The following is a 22,453-nucleotide window of genomic DNA, read 5'->3' on the forward strand; positions in this document are numbered from 1 at the left end:
ATATAATGTTAAAATGTTCAAAGAACTCTATAATTGATACAGAAAACAGCCCCATCTGGTGTTGACAAAAATATTAACATCTTATTCAAAATTTATAGTAATATGATACACATTTAATCCTCAAATGTTTCAGACCCAAACATAAAATCCTTCCTATATATATTCAATAATAATTAGACATAAAATATTTATACATATAAATATAAATAACATAAATAATTAAATATAAATATTATATTATTAAATATAAATATTGTATGTTTCCATTAAAAATTGATAAAATACATGGTTAGCTTAACTAAAAATAACTCATAGAAAGTGCATAAAGGAAATATCCAAATGGTTACAAGCATTTGAAACAATAAATAGCCCACTTTGATGGAGTATATATGGTAATAAAAGGCCTAGTTCATTTTCCAAAATATGAATCCTATAGCTTTGGCTGCTCTCATCTTCAGAACTGGGGCTATAGATATGTGGTCATTAAGGCCTGGGGCCTTACTGGCTTCAAGTATTAATTGCCAGACCAACTCTTTATATTCAATAGAGGTCTCCCATAAACCTCCTCTAATATCCTTTTTAACTACCTCCAGTACAAAGAAATTGTAGGTTGCTTCCAAGCAGTTTAACTTATGCCTGTATAGAGCATTATTCACACAATTGGTCCTAATGTCATAATAATGCTCGTATATTCTATTCTTAAGTTTCCTTTACGATTTACCTACATAAAAGGATTCACATACTTTACACAAAGCGATATAAACTATACCATTCGTCTCACAATTGGCAAAACATTTGCTCTCAATTAACATATCCCTACTACGTATAAAAATTGCATTTTTGGTTAGGATATGTATACATTGTGGACATCTGCCACATTTAAATGTGCCTACTTTCCTATTATTATCTTTTTGTATATGATTTTTGTTTTCAAAGAATGCTTTCAAACATCTCCCTTTTCTATATGTGCATTTTAATGGTTGCTTAAACAAGCTCGTCAAATCTGATACATCTCCAAATCTAGACCATTCATCTTCCAGAATTTTTCTAATTTTGACAGCTTGAATACTGTAATCCATTACCAAATTACCTTCCATCTCATTCTTTTTTTCAACTACTTTTACTTCATAACCACTACCTAGACCAAGAATAGGTTTAAATTTATGCGCCCTTCCATCCTTAACTTCTGCTTGAATTTTGTTTATTAACTCTATGGGGTAATTTCTTTCTAAAAACATTCTATATAGCAATGAACATTCATCCTCAAAATCATTGTCTCTTGATATCATTCGGCTAGCTCTTACTAACTGCCCCTTAATTACACCTTTTTTCTGATGGTATGGGTGGGCGCTTTTATATGACAGATATGAGTTTGAAAAGGTTTCTTTCCTATATATTTTTGAGAAGAAGCCTGTATCCTCTTTCCCAATATGTAAGCCCAAATATTTGAGGGCCACTTTGTCCATTTGAAAAGTAAATTTCAAAAAATCTGTGGACTGGGAGATGTAAGAAAAAAATGTTTTAAAATCATCCTCAGAGCCAATCCATAAAAAGCACATATCGTCTAAGAAACGTTTATATAATTTCCAACAATGCTTAAAGGGTGAATTAATTATAAATTTTTCTTCCCATGCCGACAAAATAATATTAGTATAAGTTGGAGCACATCTAGCGCCCATAGCTATTCCTTGAATCTGTTTGAAGAATTCCCCTTCATAAAAAATAAAATTATTAGCGAGTACAATATCCATTAAAGTAAGAATAAGGTAAAAGTCATTGTTATTAAACTTTCCATAATTTACAAGAGCTTCCTCAAACCACTTCATACCCTCTTCATGGGGAATGGACGAGAATAAATCAATAACATCAATGGTTATAAAAGTAATATCTTTATCAAAAAGCTCAGGGGTAAGGTTAACCAATAATGACCATGAGTCTGACTACTCCATTCCCTGATATTGATAAATCTTTCAATTTCATATCCAACCATTTTGCAATAGGGGCTGTTATTGAATTACCAGAAGCTACAATTGGTCTCATAGGTGGATTGAGAGCACACTTATGTGTCAATGGTTTTTCCACTTCTAGATATTTATACAACTTACAGTCAATGGAACCTTCAATTAATAAGTCATAAAGGACCATTTTGACCTTCCTATTACCTATGTTAACCTCATTCAAAGATGCCCTAACATATTTGGTTTCATCATTCAATAATTCCATCATTTTGGCCTCGTATGTGACTTGATCCATAATAACAGTCCCTCCACCTTTATCAGATTTACATACTCTAATATTTGGATCATTACTTAACCTATTAAGTAACATATTTTCTTCCTTTGTTAAATTGAAGCCAATTTTATCTTTGGATAATTCATCCCTAATTTTCCTTTCCATCAGACTCAAAATTCTTCAGCTGGGGGTGAAGGGGTGGATTAAATGTACTTTTTCTTTTTAGATCACAGTTTCTTTTGACAGCTTCTTGACCTTGAAATAAAATTTCTAAGTTTTTCTTCCTCAAAAATAGCTTTAAATGTATCAATATTCTGGTAACATCTGCTTTCCTATTCAGGACAAATTTAAAACCCTTAGAAAATAGGGAGAAACATGTTTCATTTATGTCAAAATTGCTGTAATTAAAGATATTGTAACCCTTAAAATTCCAAACACACCCATCCACCCTGATGGGTATAGTATGACTATTAATTTCTACTGAATCCTGGTTACTTCCTACCAGGCTTTCTGCCCTTTGTTGTAACTGTAATTCCGATTGTAGTTCTGGTGAGCCATGGGCATTCCCCGTCCACGTCCCCTCCCCCCATTCTGATAGTTTTTTTGAAAATTATTATTCTGTTGGTAATTTCTGATCCTTTCAGATCTCCTAAGCTCAGGGAATTCAGAGTAATTATCCATATCCATAAAAACATCATATTCTCTACTTTATCATTCCAACCATTATCATATTCAGGGGTATTCTTAGATTTATATGGTCTAGGTTTCGGACAGCTAACATTATCCCTATACTCCTGAATGTCCCTATCTAGTTTCTTACACTTCCTCTCAAACATTCTTAATACTGTTTTCTATCCTTCTCAACATTTCAAAATACTTTTTTTTGACTATCCTCCATAGAAAACAATAAGTCATTTGTTATCCTTAGATTTAATAAATCAATTTTAACTTGCAATATACTCATTTCCCTTTCCTTTTCTTTTATCAAAGCTTTTAAAATGTTTAAACCACATGTATTAAAAATATTTAACAATTCCTTATGCAATACACTCCCTTCCTTAACTTTATTTGGATATTTAAAAATTCTAAGTCCCTATCATATTACTATAAATATTGAATAAGATGTTAATATTTTTGTCAACACCAGATGGGGCTGTTTTCTGTATCAATTATAGAGTTCTTTGAACATTTTAACATTATATAGGCATAGATAGTAAATAGAAAAGTAGAATAAAAATGGATTTTTAGATTAATTTTATTTTATATTCATTTTAGACACTCTGAAATGGCTTATATTTGCACGCAAATTCGCTAGTATCAAAGGTTGTAAAAACAACAGAGACTTGTTTATTTTATTTTACTTCTCTTTTACTTCTTGGGCTTGTTAGGGGTTAAACTGGTGCTAATTTTTGATTAATTGTTTAATGATGCACAGGGTGTATAAAAGGAGGGATCTGCATCTTTTATGTGTGTATTTCTTGCTTTCTGATGAAGACAGAGAATCGAAAACGTATTGGTCATTTGTGCGTTAAGAGCTTTATGTACTTTTTGTGGATTTAATAAACTTCGTGTATATCGAGAGCAGAGCCTGATTTCCTCAAGTCTTTGGTTTGGTTGTTAGTTCGTTTTCAACACTTGTGTTCCAGTGTACTTGGTTTTCGTTTTAATATGGAATTGGAGGAGGGCGTGCCAGATACCAAATCCACAGCAGGAAGTGAATTGAAAGAAGATAGGATGGATAGGTTATCTGTCCAATTGACTCAGCTCATTGAGCTACTCTCTCAAAAGTACCACCCATCAGTGTCGTCACAGGCAGAACTGCCATGCAAACAGGAAATGTTTAAACGGACGGATTATGGCGTTCTTGGAGTTACTACTTCAAATGGAAGAACAAAGGATGGGAAAGGGTCCCATGCTGTCGATAAAGACATTGTAGTACTCAGTGGTACAAACGAGGATGTGGAGGTTTTGCCAGTTTCAACGTGACATGGGGAGGGGAACTCGAGAAGACTGGCTAGAGCTACTAACTGCAATGAACCCCTAGTCGGTGATAATGAAGAAGCGTGCAGCAGTCGAGAAGTAAACGAAACCTCTGTGAACTTTAAAAATAAAACACTGAGGTATCAAAAAGACTTTAAGGATGTTTTACAAATGAAATTTAGTTTTAAGGACAAAAAAGCGCATCTGGTGAGTGGAAGTAATAACAATTTTACTTATACTAATGTTAGTTCATTAAATGAAATGTTATTTAGATTTAAAAATGTGGAATTAGAAAATTTGTATTTAAAAGAATGCATAAGGTTAGATATAGTCCCTAAGGGACTTAGAATTTTTAAATATCCAAATAAAGTTAAGGAAGGGAGTGTATTGCATAAGGAATTGTTAAATATTTTTAATACATGTGGTTTAAACATTTTAAAAGCTTTGATAAAAGAAAATGAAAGGGAAATGAGTATATTGCAAGTTAAAATTGATGAATTAAATGTAAGGATAACAAATGACTTGTTTTCTATGGAGGATAGTCAAACAAAGTATTTTGAAATGTTGAGAAGGATAGAAAACAGTATTAAGAATGTTTATGAGAGGAAGTGTAAGAAACTAGATGGGGACATTCAGGAGTATAGGGATAATGTTAGCTATCCGAAACCTAGACCATATAAATCTAAGAATACCCCTGAATATGATAATGGTTGGAATGATAAAGTAGAGAATATACGTGAATCTGTGGATGAAAATGATGTTTTTATGGATATGGATAATTACTCTGAATTCCCTGAGCTTAGGAGATCTGAAAGGATCAGAAATTACCAACAGAATAATAATTTTCAAAAAAACTATCAGAATGGGGGGAGGGGACGTGGACGGGGAATGCCCATGGCTCACCAGAACTACAATCGGAATTACAGTTACAACAAAGGGCAGAAAGCCTGGTAGGAAGTAACCAGGATTCAGTAGAAATTAATAGTCATACTATACCCATCAGGGTGGATGGGTGTATTTGGAATTTTAAGGGTTACAATATCTTTAATTACAGCAATTTTGACATAAATGAAACATGTTTCTCCCTATTTTCTAAGGGTTTTAAATTTGTCCCGAATAGGAAAGCAGATGTTACCAGAATATTGATAGATTTAAAGCTATTTTTGAGGAAGAAAAACTTAGAAATTTTATTTCAAGGTCAAGAAGCTGTCAAAAGAAACTGTGATCTAAAAAGAAAAAGTACATTTAATCCACCCCTTCACCCCCAGCTGAAGAATTTTGAGTCAATGATGGAAAGGAAAATTAGGGATGAATTATCCAAAGATAAAATTGGCTTCAATTTAACAAAGGAAGAAAATATGTTACTTAATAGGTTAAGTAATGATCCAAATATTAGAGTATGTAAACCTGATAAAGGTGGAGGAAATGTTATTATGGATCAAGTCACATACGAGGCCAAAATGATGGAATTATTGAATGATGAAACCAAATGTGTTAGGGCATCTTTGAATGAGGTTAACATAGGTAATAGGAAGGTCAAAATGGTCCTTTATGACTTATTAATTGAAGGTTCCATTGACTGTAAGTTGTATAAATATCTAGAAGTGGAAAAACCATTGACACCGATAATTTTTGGTGTACCTAAAGTGCATAAGTGTGCTCTCAATCCACCTATGAGACCAATTGTAGCTTCTGGTAATTCAATAACAGCCCCTATTGCAAAATGGTTGGATATGAAATTGAAAGATTTATCAATATCAGGGAATGGAGTAGTCAAAGACTCATGGTCATTATTGGTTAACCTTACCCCTGAGCTTTTTGATAAAGATATTACTTTTATAACCATTGATGTTATTGATTTATTCTCGTCCATTCCCCATGAAGAGGGTATGAAGTGGTTTGAGGAAGCTCTTGTAAATTATGGAAAGTTTAATAACAATGACTTTTACCTTATTCTTACTTTAATGGATATTGTACTCACTAATAATTTTATTTTTTATGAAGGGGAATTCTTCAAACCGATTCAAGGAATAGCTATGGGCGCTAGATGTGCTCCAACTTATACTAATATTATTTTGTCGGCATGGGAATAAAAATTTATAATTAATTCACCCTTTAAGCATTGTTGGAAATTATATAAACGTTTCTTAGACGATATGTGCTTTTTATGGATTGGCTCTGAGGATGATTTTAAAACATTTTTTTCTTACATCTCCCAGTCCACAGATTTTTTGAAATTTACTTTTCAAATGGACAAAGTGGCCCTCAAATATTTGGACTTGCATATTGGGAAAGAGGATACAGACTTCTTCTCAAAAATATATAGGAAAGAAACCTTTTCAAACTCTTATCTGTCATATAAAAGCGCCCACCCATACCATCAGAAAAAGGGTGTAATTAAGGGGCAGTTAGTAAGAGCTAGCCGAATGATATCAAGAGACAATGATTTTGAGGATGAATATTCATTGCTATATAGAATGTTTTTAGAAAGAAATTACCCCATAGAGTTAATAAACAAAATTCAAGCAGAAGTTAAGGATGGAAGGGCGCATAAATTTAAATCTATTCTTGGTCTAGGTAGTGGTTATGAAGTAAAAGTAGTTGAAAAAAGGAATGAGATGGAAGGTAATTTGGTAATGGATTACAGTATTCAAGCTGTCAAAATTAGAAAAATTCTGGAAGATGAATGGTCTAGATTTGGAGATGTATCAGATTTGACGAGCTTGTTTAAGCAACCATTAAAATGCACATATAGAAAAGGGAGATGTTTGAAAGCATTCTTTGAAAACAAAAATCATATACAAAAAGATAATAGGAAAGTAGGCACATTTAAATGTGGCAGATGTCCACAATGTATACATATCCTAACCAAAAATGCAATTTTTATACGTAGTAGGGATATGTTAATTGAGAGCAAATGTTTTGCCAATTGTGAGACGAATGGTATAGTTTATATCGCTCTGTGTAAAGTATGTGAATCCTTTTATGTAGGTAAACCGTAAAGGAAACTTAAGAATAGAATATACGAGCATTATTATGACATTAGGACCAATTGTGTGAATAATGCTCTATACAGGGATAAGTTAAACTGCTTGGAAGCAACCTTCAATTTCTTTGTACTGGAGGTAGTTAAGGATATTAGAGGAGGTTTATGGGAGACCTCTACTGAATATAAAGAGTTGGTCTGGCAATTAATACTTGAAGCCAGTAAGGCCCCAGGCCTTAATGACCACATATCTATAGCCCCAGTTCTGAAGATGAGAGCAGCCAAGCTATAGGATTCATATTTTGGAAAATGAACTAGGCCTTTTATTACCATATATACTCCATCAAAGTGGGCTATTTATTGTTTCAAATGCTTGTAACCATTTGGATATTTCCTTTATGCACTTTCTATGAGTTATTTTTAGTTAAGCTAACCATGTATTTTATCAATTTTTAATGGAAACATACAATATTTGTATTTAATAATATAATATTTATATTTATTTATGTTATTTATATTTATATGTATAAATATTTTATGTCTAATTATTATTGAATATATATAGGAAGGATTTTATGTTTGGGTCTGAAACATTTGAGGATTAAATGTGTATCATATTACTATAAATTTTGAATAAGATGTTAATATTTTTGTCAACACCAGATGGGGCTGTTTTCTGTATCAATTATAGAGTTCTTTGAACATTTTAACATTATATAGGCATAGATAGTAAATAGAAAAGTAGAATAAAAATGGATTTTTAGATTAATTTTATTTTATATTCATTTTAGACACTCCGAAATGGCTTATATTTGCACGCAAATTCGCTAGTATCAAAGGTTGTAATAACAACAAAGAGACTTGTTTATTTTATTTTACTTCTCTTTTACTTCTTGGGCTTGTTAGGGGTTAAACTGGTGCTAATTTTTGATTAATTGTTTAAGGATGCACAGGGTGTATAAAAGGAGGGATCTGCATCTTTTATGTGTGTATTTCTTGCTTTCTGATGAAGACAGAGAATCAAAAACGTATTGGTCATTTGTGCGTTAAGAGCTTTATGTACTTTTTGTGGATTTAATAAACTTCGTGTATATCGAGAGCAGAGCCTGATTTCCTCAAGTGTTTGGTTGCTTTTTATATGGTTGGGATCTCTGTCTTCCCCTTCTTTCTGGCCTGATGCAACCCATTGTCGAGGCCTATAAGGACCTTGTGTTTGACCTCTACCTCTTGGACGTCTGTATCTTCCCCTTTGAGGTCTGTCTGTAATTGGAAAGGACCAATTCTTAGTTGGTCAGTTTCTGCTAAATCTAGGAGGCTGAACCTGTAAGAAATCCTTCACCGTTTGCATAGATTTTGCTTTATCCTCCATTTTCTTTAATACCTCTTTTGCCTTAACTCCAAATAACACATCCTGCTGCAAAGGTGCATCCAATAATTTTGCTTTAACATGATCTGGTAACGTATGTTCTTTTAACCAAGCATGTCTTCTAATGACAGAGCCTGTAACTGCTGCTCTGCAAGAGGCCTCTAGAGAATCAAAACCACATTGCAAAGTATGCTTTCCCACTTGTTCAGCTGCATGCAATAAATCCTGCATTTCTTTAAAATTAGGAGGATCTGATTCTGGAAGCATTTTCTGTTTTAACTGAGACAGTAAAAATTGCTGATATTTTAGCATGTGAAACTGGCAATTTAAGGCTCTCATTGCTAAAGTTGCAGACGTATATACTTTCTTTCCCCATCTGTCTAATGCTCTGGAATCTCTGTCAGAGGGGACTGGATTCTTGGCTGATGAGGCCTCAACTCCTTTGGGTCCCCGAGAAATAGTTTCAGGGTCAGCTACAGGGCTTTTATACAGAAATTTATGCGAGTCAGGGACTCTGTATTTTCTGTCAGGTTTAACAGGGGCTGGAGGCAAGGAATCAGGATTTAAGATGGATTCAGTATACACATCATCCACAATATCTAACACTGTCGGAATAGCAAGGGGTCTGTGTTGAGGTAAAAAAAGGAAGTCTCTGAGCCTTTTCTTGGATTCTGAGTAATCCTGGCCTTCCCAGTGGAAATGCTCCCTCATGGTATGCAGGATCTCCCCAAAGGAGTAGTCCTCAGGCGGTGAGGCTGATGGAACTGATTCCTCAGCATCAGAATCCTCATAAGGGGGTAAGGAGTATCCTAGGTCTGAGGATGAATCAGAAGAGATGGACACCTGGTCGGATGAGTCATAGTCTGCATCCTGTCTAGGCCTTTTATCAGGAGGGGGATGGGACCCCCTGATCAGAGTGATTAGGTCTTTGGCCATTTTGAGCATTTGTTTCTTAGGCATGGAGGCCTGTCCTGGAGAATGCTGTATTTGTTTCTTTGATTTTAAAGGAGGCTTAGACTTAGCTGAGGGTTTAATGCTTAACTGAGTAGGTCTGAAGACACCCTCTGAAGCTGTGGGTTGCTCAGCTACTCCGGATCCCTCTGAAAGGTTAGTCTCGGTAGGCTGAATAACTTGTGCGCCCGAAGGCCCAGCCATCTCCACGTGGGAGTCAGAGGCAGCCTGTGGTTCTACAGAAGCGGTTATTATGGGCTGCGAAGGCACCTCGCTGAAAACCGGGGAACCGGCTACTGGCCTAGAAGAGGCTTTGTCGTCAGTTTTAGGCCTCGGATGCCTATCCTTGTCTTTGCACTTTTTGTGTATTCCGGTCGTCGGAAGTTCCGATGACATGGTATAATTGAATTTTCTACCAAAATAATCTCGGGCAAAATCAAACCGACGTTTAATAGTGTGCTTGTTAAACCTAGCACAAAACCGACAACCAGTGACGTCGTGGTCTGGGCCTAGGCATGGGATACAATAGGAATGGAAATCCTTATGAGGTATTTGCTTCCCACAAGAAATACAGTTATTAACTTTTACTGACATCGGTCTGAAGCAAGAAAAAGTTTCCCCAACGAGGTACTTAGCTTTGTAGAAGACTTCGGTTCTGGATTCGGAATGAAAATCTCAGGAGACTGCCGACCTGCACTTGCGATCTGCTTTTACTTCGGTCACCGCGCGGCAAGAAAGACTGAAGAAAATGTCATCGGCTGCATCTTATATACCCTGTCACACTGACGTCAGGGAGGAGGCGACAGCAACAGATGCCGGACCAAGACTTTGGAACTCAGGCCGACTGGAGAACCACCTGACAGCAGGATAACCTAAGTGTAATGACTGCAGCAGTGTAACACGAACATTGTAGATATTTCCTGCAGGAGTCCCTAACAGGGATATGCAGATAGGCTTCCTTTAGGTCTAGGGTGGCTAACCAGGCATCTTTGGACAGCACAGGGAGAAGCTGCTGTAAGGTAAGCATTTTGAATTTTACCACCAGGAAGGTGTTTAGAATGGCTAGATCTAAGATTGGGCGCCAAGTGTCCTCTTTATGTACCAGGAAAAGTCTGGAATAAAAACCATGGCCTATCTTGTTCTGCAGGAACAGGGTGAATTGCCCTTATGGAGAGCAGGGGCTGAACTTGGTTTTGTGCCTCTGCCCACTGGTTTGGAGGAAGGTCTGGGAACCCTTTTGGGGTTGGCAGCGTGTGGAAATAAAATTAGTACCCCTGGGATACTATGCTGAGGACCCATCAATAGTTGGTGATGGAGGTCCAGTTTTTTGCATGGTGGGCAAGTTCGCCTCCTAGGGGGCACGAGCAACTGGGCATAGGTGAGGAGTAGAGTTGAGAGGTCATTGTGAATTCTTTCCGTAAGGGGGTGGCTTAGCTCTCCCTGCTTTAGAAGTGGAGGTACTCCACTGCTTAGATCTCTGCATGCCTTGAGACTGTAATCTGGGGGGGGGGGGGGTCTGTTTCCCTTGGGTCTAGGTTGAGATGGCTGGAAAGGACCAATGCCTACTGAATCACGGAGGCTGCACTTGCAAAAAATCTTTGACTGTCTGCATAGAGTTAGCCTTTTCTTCCATCTTTTTTAAAACCTCTTCTACTTTGGTGCCAAACAGTTTTTCCTTGTTCAGAGAAGCGTCCAATAATTTTGATTTGACATGCTCTGGCAAGGTCTGTTCCTTAAGCCAGGCATGCCTTCTAAGTACAGAACCTGTGACTGCTGCCCTGCAAGATGCTTGTAGGGCGCCAAACCCACACTGCAGGGTATTGCTTGCAGACTTGCTTGCAGAATGCCATAAGCTCCTCTAATTATTTTCTGCACAGTCAGGAAAGGTAGATAATTTTTGCTTAATACGTTCCATAGTATGTTGCTGGTCTTTCAGTATGTGGAACTGACAGTTCAATGGTCTAATGGCGAGAGTTGCAGAGGTGTATACTTTTTGTACCCCATCTGTCTAAAGCTCTGGAATCCCTGTCCGAGGGGGTGGGATTCTTAGCTGTTGCTGCCTTTATTCCTTTAGGTCCTTGAGAGGTGACAGTCAGCAGTAGGATTTTTGAAGAGAAATTTGTGAGAATCAGGGACTCTGTAGTACCGGTCAGGTTTCCTTGGAGCCGGAGGTAAAGTATCAGGAGTTAGACTGGATTCCCATAAAGACATTATCCACATCATCCAGTACAGGAGGGATAGTTAAGGGTCTGTGCTGTGGTAAATCTATGTTCTTCGTGTTTCACTGTTGCAGTCATTACACTTGGGTCCAGAGCCTGTAATGACTGCAACAGTGAAAGACGAAGAACATATGCCCTCAATGTATGTAGGGTTTCACCAAAAGAAAAGTCCTCTGGAGGGGGAGGCACAAGGAATGTATTCTTCTGCATCTGAATCCTCATAGGCAGATAAGGGTATGTCTTCATATTCAGAAATCTGAGAGTCATCAGACTCGGTCAGATAAAGCTGTTGGCGACAAGTCTTTCTTTTAACAGGGGAAAGCCGGCTTCCCCAAATCAGCATGATCAGGTTTTCTGCCATTTTAAGCATCCGAGATTGTGGCAAGGAAACAGGCATTTGAATTTGGGTCAGTTTTTAGGCATAGCTCATACTCTTGGACTTAGAAACTCAGTAGTTTTAGAAAAAACTGAAGATATGAAAGAAGTCATTTGTGTCGAATATCGGTAGTACAAAGAACTTTCTCAGAAGCTGGTGCCTGCACAGCGGCTCTGCATCCATCCACGGTAGAGACATCCTCAGTTCCATAGTCAAAGAAGAGTCTTGCAGCATACCGGACTCTGAATGGGTCTCAGTAGCGGCCTCCGAATCCATCGAAGTGGGCATAAGGAGCTGCGAAAGTGCGTCACTGAGTACCGGCGAACTGGTGACTAGCTTAACGGAAGCGTTATCAGCAGTTTTGGACCTTTGCGGTCTGTGTCTTTATCCTTATGTTTTTTCAGAAGATTGGTAGTTGGATGGCTTACCGAAGCCATTTTGGAATATGGAGATCGAGAACGAAACTGTTTAGCTACAATAAGGGCCCTACAACAAATAGTTCAGGCACTGAACAAAGGACAAAACCTACAACGAGGTACATCGTGGTCTGGGCCTAAACATGTGATGCAGTAAGAATGGAAATCTCGATGTGGTATTTGCTTTCCACAGGCAAGACCATTGTTAACTTTTTCTGACATCAGTTAGAGCAAGAAAAAAAGGATCCCCAATGGGGGACTTAGCTTTAGAAGACTTCAAGATGATTCAATTTTGGAAACGAAAACTCATGTAGCGGCTGACCGGCACTCGTGCAAACTGCTTCGGGCTCCTCAGCAAGAAAGACTGATGTAATGGCGTTGACTGCCTGTTTTAATACCTCTGATGACCTGACATCAGTCTTGAAGAGACAGCAACTGACGCAGAAATACTAAGCCTCTGGTATTCAGGCTGACTGAGGGCTACCCCTGGCAGGATAACCAAAGTGTGATAACCAACAGTGTAACACTAAGATCGTGACAAACTGCAGATTTTTTTTTAGGGTGTCCTCTTTCTGCAAGGATGAGGATATCGTCTCGGTAGGGGAAGATCTGAATGCTTTTGGTACTCCAATAGGCTATGGCTGAAGCAAAGCATTTAGTGAAGAGCCTGGGTGCAGTGGATAAATCAAAGGGCAAGGCAGTAAATTGAAAGTGAGAACTGGGCCCAGTGAAATGCAAGCACTTTCTGTGAGAGGGTTTGATGGAGATGTGGAGGTAGGCCTCTGAGATCTAGTGTGGCCATAAAGGCTTGGGTTGGCTACAGTGGAAGGAGGGTCTGGAAGGACAGCATTCTGAAAGATGGAACTTTCAGGAAGGCATTTAGAAAGGACAAGTCCAGAACCAGTCTCCAAGGGCCACCCTTTTTTGGCACTAGAAATAACCTAGAGTACAAACCTTTTCCTTCTTGTCCTGGAGAGATGGGCTCTATGGTTCCGTGGGTCAGTAGATCCTGTAAGATTTGGGGACTAAGGTGTAGTTGTTTTTTGGGTGGAAATGGAATGCCCTGTGCTGGGGGTCTTTCTTTCTAGGAAAGGAAGTATCCCTCTTCCACTATCGCCAGAATCCAGTGGATCTGTAGTGATAGTTCTCCAAAGGGGCAGGCAGTGGGAGAGATGAGACGACAGAGGAAGGTAATTAAGGCAGTCACGCATTGTTGGTGCTATTTCCATCATGAAAGAGCTGTCTGGGAGCAGGCTAAGAAGATGCTGGTCTGGAAGAGGTCGGTCTCCTAGTTCCTTTTCTGTGACTAGAAAAAGGCGGTTAGCAGTGGAGACAGTTCTCCTGACATAGGTGGTCTTAGCTGGATAATGTCAGTAGTATTTTGGTATGGGAGACACCAGAATGTGTTTAATATCCTGAAGCTTCTTACTTTTCTCCTGAAGGTTTTTAAATAGTTCAGCTGTTTACCAAACAGGAGGTTGTGGGGTCTACTGGAGCATCAAGGATTTTGGAGTTGAAGTCCTAGCCATAGTATCTGCGTAGCACTAATCCGGATGCACAGCAGACCTAGCAGAAAGCTTCAGTTGCATCACAGCTGCATCTAATTGAATGTCTGGCTACCAGAGATGCCAGGGATAGTTATGATGGCAACTCCGTCTTGTTAGGGGAGTCAGGCAGGGAAGACAGGAGTGAAGATGCTTGGGATACCAGATCCAAGGCATATTTTATCATATGTTTGATAATTAATAGCTCTGAAGGCTAGGGTGGAGGAGGTGTAGATCTTCTTGCCTAGCCTGTCCATACCGTTTGCTGTCCTTGTCTGTAGGCAGAAGGAACGAGGATGTGATGAGTCTTGACTGCTTGTCTGGGGCTACAGCAATCACTGGCGGGTCTGCCAAGGGGTGGGTTTCACAAGAAATTTATGGTCATCAGGCACCTTATAGAAACGGTCAGGTCTCTTAGGAGCTGATGGCTGAGAATCAGGATTTATGGATGCTTACGCAAATGATTCCAGATATGCAGGTATATCTGGAGGGATGGTAGAAGGAGAAGGGGATTCAACTTAAAGTAACACAAAATACCTTTTGTGACTTAGTCATTTGGGAAGTATTTCATTTGAAATATTCTTTTTGGTAATGGTCTCTCCAAAAGTGATGTCCTCCGGGGGAAGAGTCCCCTTCTACAGATTCCTCATCAGGGGAATAATATTCCAGGGGTGAGGCAGTGTGTGATGAGTAATTAATGGACTTGTCGGATGATGAAGAGTAAAGTTCTTCTTCCTCTTCTCTTTCATGAGCAGTGGGGAGGGGAAATGAAGTAGCTGAGGCATGCCTTCTGCTAACGACAAGGACGGTGGAGGGAGAGGAGGCTGAGGTCCTAAGAGCCAAGAAGGCCTGCATTAAAGACTGAGTGAAAGACTGCCAGTCAGGTAATCCCCTCAGCAGGAGGAGATAAAAGTTTAGTTTTCTGCTTCCTTTTCAGAGTAGTAGTTATGGGAGAAGGCCTAGTTTCTGGGGCCTGAGCTAAGGCTGGGTCCTCGGATTCTGGCATTCTAGTCGGACATCCGGTGGAGCCTGGTTCCCCCTCAACTTCGGCTGAAACCATAATCTGAGCACTCTCCATGGACATGTTGGCCGGTACCTCAGCAGTGACTTCAAGGAGAATCTGTGAAGTAGATGGTTCCAGCGAACATCCCTCAACCACTATATCAGCGGCTGGTAAGGCGTCCGACGGTGGGGAAGCAGAGGAAGTGGGCAGAGGAATCTTGGTTCCACCTGAGTGGCCGACTTGGGATCCATCCTAAGTCTCAACTTTTTTAGCAACTGGTTTTCTAAGTAAAGATTAAGGCACGCCAGATGGCTTCTGAGCATCTTTGGGATGAAGGATTGGCAAATGGGACAGGAGGGTATGACTGTGTTCCTGGCCTAGACAAAAAAATGCAACAGTCATGCAAGTCTTTATGTGGAATTTGGCGTCCGCGTAGGCATTTATCCTTTTTGGCGGACATCAGCTAAATTCAGCCAGCAAACCAAGCTTAAGCAATAGTAAAAGAACAAAATCCTCAATGGTGTAACTTAGCTTTAGACGTCTTTACAATAGAGATATGATGCGATCGATCTGACGTTCGACTGCGGCAGAAAAGTTCTGAGGGTTGTGCATGCAGACGTCATATTTAAGGCCCCTGGTTTATGGCCCTATGTGTGAAGTTCCACACACCTACAGCAACCAGGCTTAAGCTTTTGTATAGGAGCAGACGTTCAGGTCGCCTGAGGCGGAGAATCCCCACACTAAGAATACTGCAACATGGGAATAGAAGGACTTTGGAAGCTACTGTTAAAAAAGGAGTAATTAGTACAGCATCTAAAATATTGCATGATAACTATAATGATCAATCAGAGGACGTTAGAAAGGACTGGGAAGAGACTGGATAAGCAATTCAGAAGGAAATCTTGAGGGATATATGTATGTCTCCCAAATATGCAAGAGAATTCTAGGAGATTTAGGATCTTTGCTTGGAAGTGTTTACATAGGTATTTTTGGGTCTTCTCTGAAACATCTAAAACCCATAACATCTAACACTACAAATCACAAGAAAATAACATCCCCTCCACATGTAACGACACCAAACACGTTTTACTACGTTTCTGTGGAGGGGATGTTATTTTCATGTGATTTGTACTGTTGGATGTTATGAAATTCAATGTTATGGGTTTTAGATGCTTTGGGTTTTAAATGTTCTGGTCTCAAAGTTACGAAAATAGAGGTTATGGGTTTTAGATGTTTTGAAGGGGACCCGTATTTTTATACCCTAAGCTGACTATAAAGAATTTTTCTTCAGGTAGAGAGCAAATGTTGGAGGTGTGATGAGGAAGAAAGAGGTAATTGAGAACATATTTTCTGGGAAATAAAGAGTTGGCAGACTTTAAAAATTTCCTGCATACTACTCATTCAGAAATACTGGATAAGCAAAGTGGTATAACTAAGGAAATTATTTTTTTCAGCTATTATGCAGAATTGTAGTTGCCTAAACATAGTAAGGCCTTGCTGATTCTAATTATGGTGACTGCCAAAAAACAATTACTAGAAAATGGAAATCAAAATCTAGAAGAACTCTACTAGAAGTAGTGACTGGAATAACGGAGATAAAACAACTGCAAATGGGGTCTTTAGAAAACGGTAGGCGCAAATTATATAGAAAAAATGGGAATTGTGGGAAAAATACATGCAGATGAAGAATGAGGTTTAAAAGAAGGCAGGATATGAATGAGCCATGTAATGTCTGACAGTGACATTTTAAACAAGAAACAAAAAAGTGTTTTCATACAGTTATGTCACTACAGGTGTGGATACAGCCCTTCATTCAGAACACAGTATAATGGTGTTTGCAGTCGGAAGGACTATAGGTACCCAGTTTGAGCTCGGGGGGTGACAACAAATCAAACTGAAGCACAAAGATCAATGCTGACAACAAGGTAAGGGACAAAATATAACATGAAAAAAAAAAAAATCAATAAAATGTGCACATTTCCTTCTAGTAAGAAGCCATGAAAGGAATCAGCAGGAATAAGTACATATTCATAAAAGACAAGTACTGTACCATCTCAAGATACTCCATATTTCCACAAGCATTATGCTAGTAAAACAGGAAGGAAAATATTGCATAGAAGTTTTATGCAGGTTGAAAAAGGCTACCTTCTCCTGAAGATACAGCCAGATGCTACATCAGAAAAACATAAAAATAATGGTAAATGTAAATCAGCAGATGCATACCAGGCTAGAATTCCCTTGGCGGGATAGATTTGTGTCCCAACGACTCCCCCATCAATCATTCAGTGATCCTGGTGGACAATAAAGAATATTTTTTCAAATAAGAGTGGGCTACAAGCTCAAAAAACATGCACAAGCAATTATGCACGTTTACATATTCAGACTATGATTTTTCCTACACAAAAACTTTGGAAGGCTGTGTTAGGATAATTGACGTTTCTGATAATCGACTACTGTAATATGAATACTGGAATAACCATGCTACTCATTTTATTTATCCAGATTAGCATTTTAACTCATGTGGCCTACAATTAAGAGTAGTGTGAAGCTCTGCCAATGGTCTGAAGCTCCAAATAGCAAAACTCAAAAGATATGATCACTTGGATATATATTTTGTCTGTCTCTTTCAATATATATTCAAATATTCTCGGCAACTATAAGAGAGAAAACCATGAAATAATTGCTTAGTAAATTCTAACAGCAAATTATAAACTTGTATATAAAATGGGTTCACTTTATAATTTCGAAATACTGAAATACCGAATTTCAGTATTTCAAAATCAAAGTCGAAGAATAAAATCATGAAAGTGCATAATCGCAAATTCGAATATCTTGAATTCGCAGTTATGGCTTACGGTACGTGGCGTGCGGTGTTGGCAGTGTATCGTGGTTTGTGTCATGTATGGATGTAGGTGCAACTGAAGTTGAGTGTTTTGTGGGAGTTTTAGTGTATCTGAATGTGTACAAGTGTCGGATGTGTTGATGTTTGTATGTGTGTGATGTTTGCGTGTGCGCGAGGGACTATGAAATGTGTGGGTCTGAGTTTCCTTTCTGTGTCTGCTTGAGCCATCTCGGAGTTAGTATATATAAGTAGGGGGGTGTGGGGGGATGCAGCCCCCCACACTGGGGGTGCAGGTGGGCTTGCCCCCCTGCTTACATGAAGTGTAGGTTTGTGTGTTTCGTTTGTCACAGTGTGGGATGGACGATGCAGGTGTTGTGCAGTGTATGGTGTGTATGTGTTCGTGATTGTGTTTTGCGATTGTGTGCTTTCAGGATTTTGGACGTTCGACTTTATGATTTCGAAATACTGAAATTCAGTATTTCTAAATTATAAAGTGAATCCATATAAAATATACCTTTTAACATGCAGACACTGAAAATGGGAACAAGGGCCCTTGAAAATCAGGTACATTCAGCAAAAATAGACATCTAATTAGCATAAAATATCAATGTCAAATAGCATACAACTCTTTTTGCTTCCACAAGGAATGTGAGATTACTCAAACACGTTTAAAAAAGCAGTGTGCGACAAATGGATAAATCCAAGCACATTATTAAAAAGAGTGAAAATATATAGAGTTTTTCTAACTGTATTGCAAAACCCTAACTCACAAAGTCATTACTTTTGATACTGAAAGAGAGATCTGTAAGATGTTTGTTGTTTTCTTTCAATTATTGGTGCCAGAAGTATGCTGGTCATGTAGAGTGGTTTTCTGTGTACTAGACGGCTTCAAAACCCACGTATGATGACAGGAATTCAGAAAATTGTGTGAAGACGTAGATCAAGCCCAAAAAGAGAGAGAGATCACCAAAAATAGATAAATCATGAGCAAAGGTAAATTAGGCCTCAGAACAGGAATGTTCCTCCAAAATAGGAGCAGTTGAGAGATCTAATATACAGTAAACTATAAATAGCCCATACCACCCATTTCATTACATTTGGTATTCTGAGTGAAAGACTACAGATTAAGACCACTGAAGTATGAAGTATAAAAGCAAACATCCATCTTGAAATGAACAGAAAAGTCCTACACATAAAAGTGCACAAAACAATTTCAAAATTACACAGCATTTAATTCACAAAATCATGAAGATCTGTTTTACCTTTGGGCAATTCTCTGCAGATTTCCTGCGGCAAAGCTTTGCGTAAACAGAAATACAATTTATTAGAAAACAATTTCACTTCGAGCACCCAGTGTGTTAAGTGATGAAATGAAGTGGAACAGCTTTTCGTAAAAACTATATTTACGAAACACCACAACTGAATAAAGTTAAACATGACTACAGAAATTAATTAGCAGCTTTTTTGTAAAATTATTGTTGACAAATAACACAGCTGACTATAGTTAAAGGTAATTTTAAAAATTAACTGTTGCAAAAGAATGAAAAACAAATCATAAATACGCAAAGTCAGACGCCTCATATGATGCTGGAACCTTAAGTTCTTAGATTTTCTGCTATGTTTCATGTGAAACATTTATAGCTGTACCTGAATGCTTCAGAAATAAAATTAAGTATAATTTTCAAATACAGAGCTAGCTCCCCAAGGCAGGATTACTACCTAACCCTTAAAGTATCTGTCATTTTAAGGACAACATAGAGGTTCATAGGTTCATAATAGGCTATCTGCCCTAGGGCATTTATAAGCCTAGCCAGAGTGTGTTTGGCTTTCGCCACCCATTTTAAAATAATTTTGCTATGCCCTTTTTCGAGGTTAGTATACTGTGCCTCTGTCTAACAGTGACACAGAAGTGATACCCGGGGTAAACCTATGATCATGATCTCCCATCCACTCATCAAGATTCCTCTTTAAGAGAGTCAATGAGGGACTCTGCCTAACCTGGACTGGGATTTTATTCCAGAGTGAAGGGAGCCTCTGGGTTATGAATCTGTCCCTCCAGCATGTCCTATTTATTTCAGTGCTGAGGTTCAAGTCTCTCGAGCGCGTAGCTCGATCGGATTTGGATTTTCTGAGGTGCAGCATGTCCATTAATTCCGGGTTGGACATGGCTTTATACGTCAGGCACAGATCGCCTCTGAGCAGGCGGTATGCCACTGAGTAGAGCTGGAGTTTCTTTAACCGGGCAGCATATGGCATCTGTTTGAGCCCTTTTATCCTCTTGGTGAAGTACTTTTGGGGTCTTTCCAGTTGCTGCAGGTGTTTGGCAAGGTACATCCCAAAAGGGGCATTGTACTCAATTATGGGCCTGATGAGGGATGAGTAAAGAGGCACGATGACCTCCCCTGATCTAGATGTGAATCCCTTCATGATTAAGGTGAGCTATATAAAATGTTTTTCTAACCACTTTGGCCACGTGGTTGTCAAATGAGAGATTGCTATCAACTTGGGTCCCCAGGTCCCTAATTACTTCTTCTGTACTTAATGGATTACCACCTATGTGGTAATTTGTGGGCACTTTGTTATTGCCAAAGGGGATGACTATACACTTTTTGGCGTTTAGCTTGAGGCCATGGCTCTGGCACCAGTTGTCTGTTTCTATGAGGCCCTTTGGGAGGATGCTTGTGTCGGGCTGGAGTGTCGATTATGGCGCCCAGTTTGCAGTCATCTGCAAACTTGGTCAGCCACAGTCCTTCCGTGCTGGCCTGTACCTCCGAGAAATATATACCGAACAAGAGAGGTCCCAGGACTGAGCCGTGTGGGATGCCACTTGTAACTGGTTTGGAGTCTGACATGGCTCCAGCAATTCTAACCATGTGGGTTCTGTCCTTGAGCCAGTTTGCAACCCATCTAGTGACATAGGGGTTTATATTTAAGCTGGTGAGCTTATCCATAATGCCCGAGTGGGGTATTGTATCGAAGGCTCTTGCGAGGTCTAGGTAGGCTGTGTGGACCACCTTCCTCTCGTCAATGGCCTTAGTGACTGTTTCAAAGAAATCAACCAGGTTTAAGAGGCAAGATATGCCCTTAAAGCCAAACTGGGTAGGATCCAGTTTCTGTAGGTCCCCAATATCTTTATTTATGAGGTCCATGATGATCTTTTCCATAGCTTTGCAGACCAAGCTAGTCAGGCTTATGGGACGATAGTTTCCAGGATCCGTTGAGGCACCACCTTTGTGGAGAGCGATCACTTGCTGTACGCCACTCTTTGGGTACATATCCTGTAGTAAGGCTGAGATTGAACAGTAGTTTTTTGTTTGGGTTTAGCTCTTCTTGGAGTTCATGTAGGACGCAGCCTGGGACACAGTCTGATCCCACTGATGCTGTGTTTTTTGCTTTGGAGAGGGCAGCTCTTACCTGAGCATCTGAGATGTCAGGGGGCCGCACTCTGCTGGGATAGATATTTGCCCTTTTGGTGGGGAGAGGGGGGGAGAAGTTAGCGCTGAACCTGTCAGCTAGGATGTTGGCAAGGTCTGTGGGTTCGGTGTATTTTTTGTCATTTTGGACTAATTCGGAGTATATCTGGGAATTCCCACCCAGGTTCCTAACATAACTAAAGAAAGCCTTGTGATTATCCTTAGTGCCCTGTGCAATTTTTCTCTCGAAACTGGCCTTAGACAATTTTTTGAGTGCCCGTAGTTTTTTGCTAATACTGATCAGAGATGCCTTCCCTTTTTGGGATTTTGCTCCATCATGTAAGTAGCTTCCTCCTTCTATTGTATAGTTTGTTTATGGCTGGGGTCCACCAGACAGGACGTCTGCCTTGGAGGATTGGGACTTGGTTTTATTTGGGATTGCATGATCCAAGCATTCCTAAAGGTGTTCACAAAATGCGTTTATAAAGGATTCTGTGGTCTGGACCGTATTTTCCACAGGCCTGGGGGCTTTGAAGGATTCCACCTCGGTTTTGAGGAGTGTGAAATTTGCATTAGAGAAGTTTTTCACTGTGGTTTTCAGGGCAGGGGGTGGAGTCGGGATGTGAATATCCAGTGAGATTAGTTTATGGTCTGATCTTACCAGTGAGGGATACACTTCTGGTCTGGAGCATAGAGTCCCCATGTTGGTGATGATCAGGTCCAGTATGTTTTCCCCTCTTGTGGGAGTGGTAACAAGTTGTTCCATAGCATTTGAGTTTATAAATTCTAGGAACCTTTGGGCTAGGGTGTTGGAGCTAGAGTAATGCTCCCAGTCTATGTTTGGGTAGTTGAAGTCGCCCAATATAATGGTGTTTGGAGAGACCTTCATATTTTCCAGTGTTCTCAGGAAGGCCGAGTGGGGTTCCTGGGTTTGGGAGGGTGGTCTGTAGCAGGCTATAAACTGGAAGGCAGTTTTACCCACTGTTAGTTGCACATGGATAGTCTCTGATGCTTCGTGCTGTGCCACCAACCTGGAGGTGTGGGTATCTTTGACGAATATTGATACTCCCCCTCCTTTTGTGGTTCGGTCCAAGTTTTGGGGCCGGAAAGCATGGTATGAAGTAC

At 39.3% G+C, this 22,453-nt stretch overlaps 1 protein-coding gene across 1 annotated transcript in view; it reads right to left on the minus strand.

Moving 5' to 3' along the window:
• Positions 1–22,453, minus strand: part of ZDHHC20 (zinc finger DHHC-type palmitoyltransferase 20) — a 1,600,692-nt gene that overhangs the window by 647,482 nt on the left and 930,757 nt on the right. The gene's annotated exons all lie outside the window — the stretch shown is intronic.

The sequence above is a fragment of the Protopterus annectens genome, chromosome 5.part0 (assembly GCF_019279795.1).
Source record: "Protopterus annectens isolate FY-2018-M chromosome 5.part0, PAN1.0, whole genome shotgun sequence".
Taxonomy (NCBI): domain Eukaryota; kingdom Metazoa; phylum Chordata; order Ceratodontiformes; family Protopteridae; genus Protopterus; species Protopterus annectens.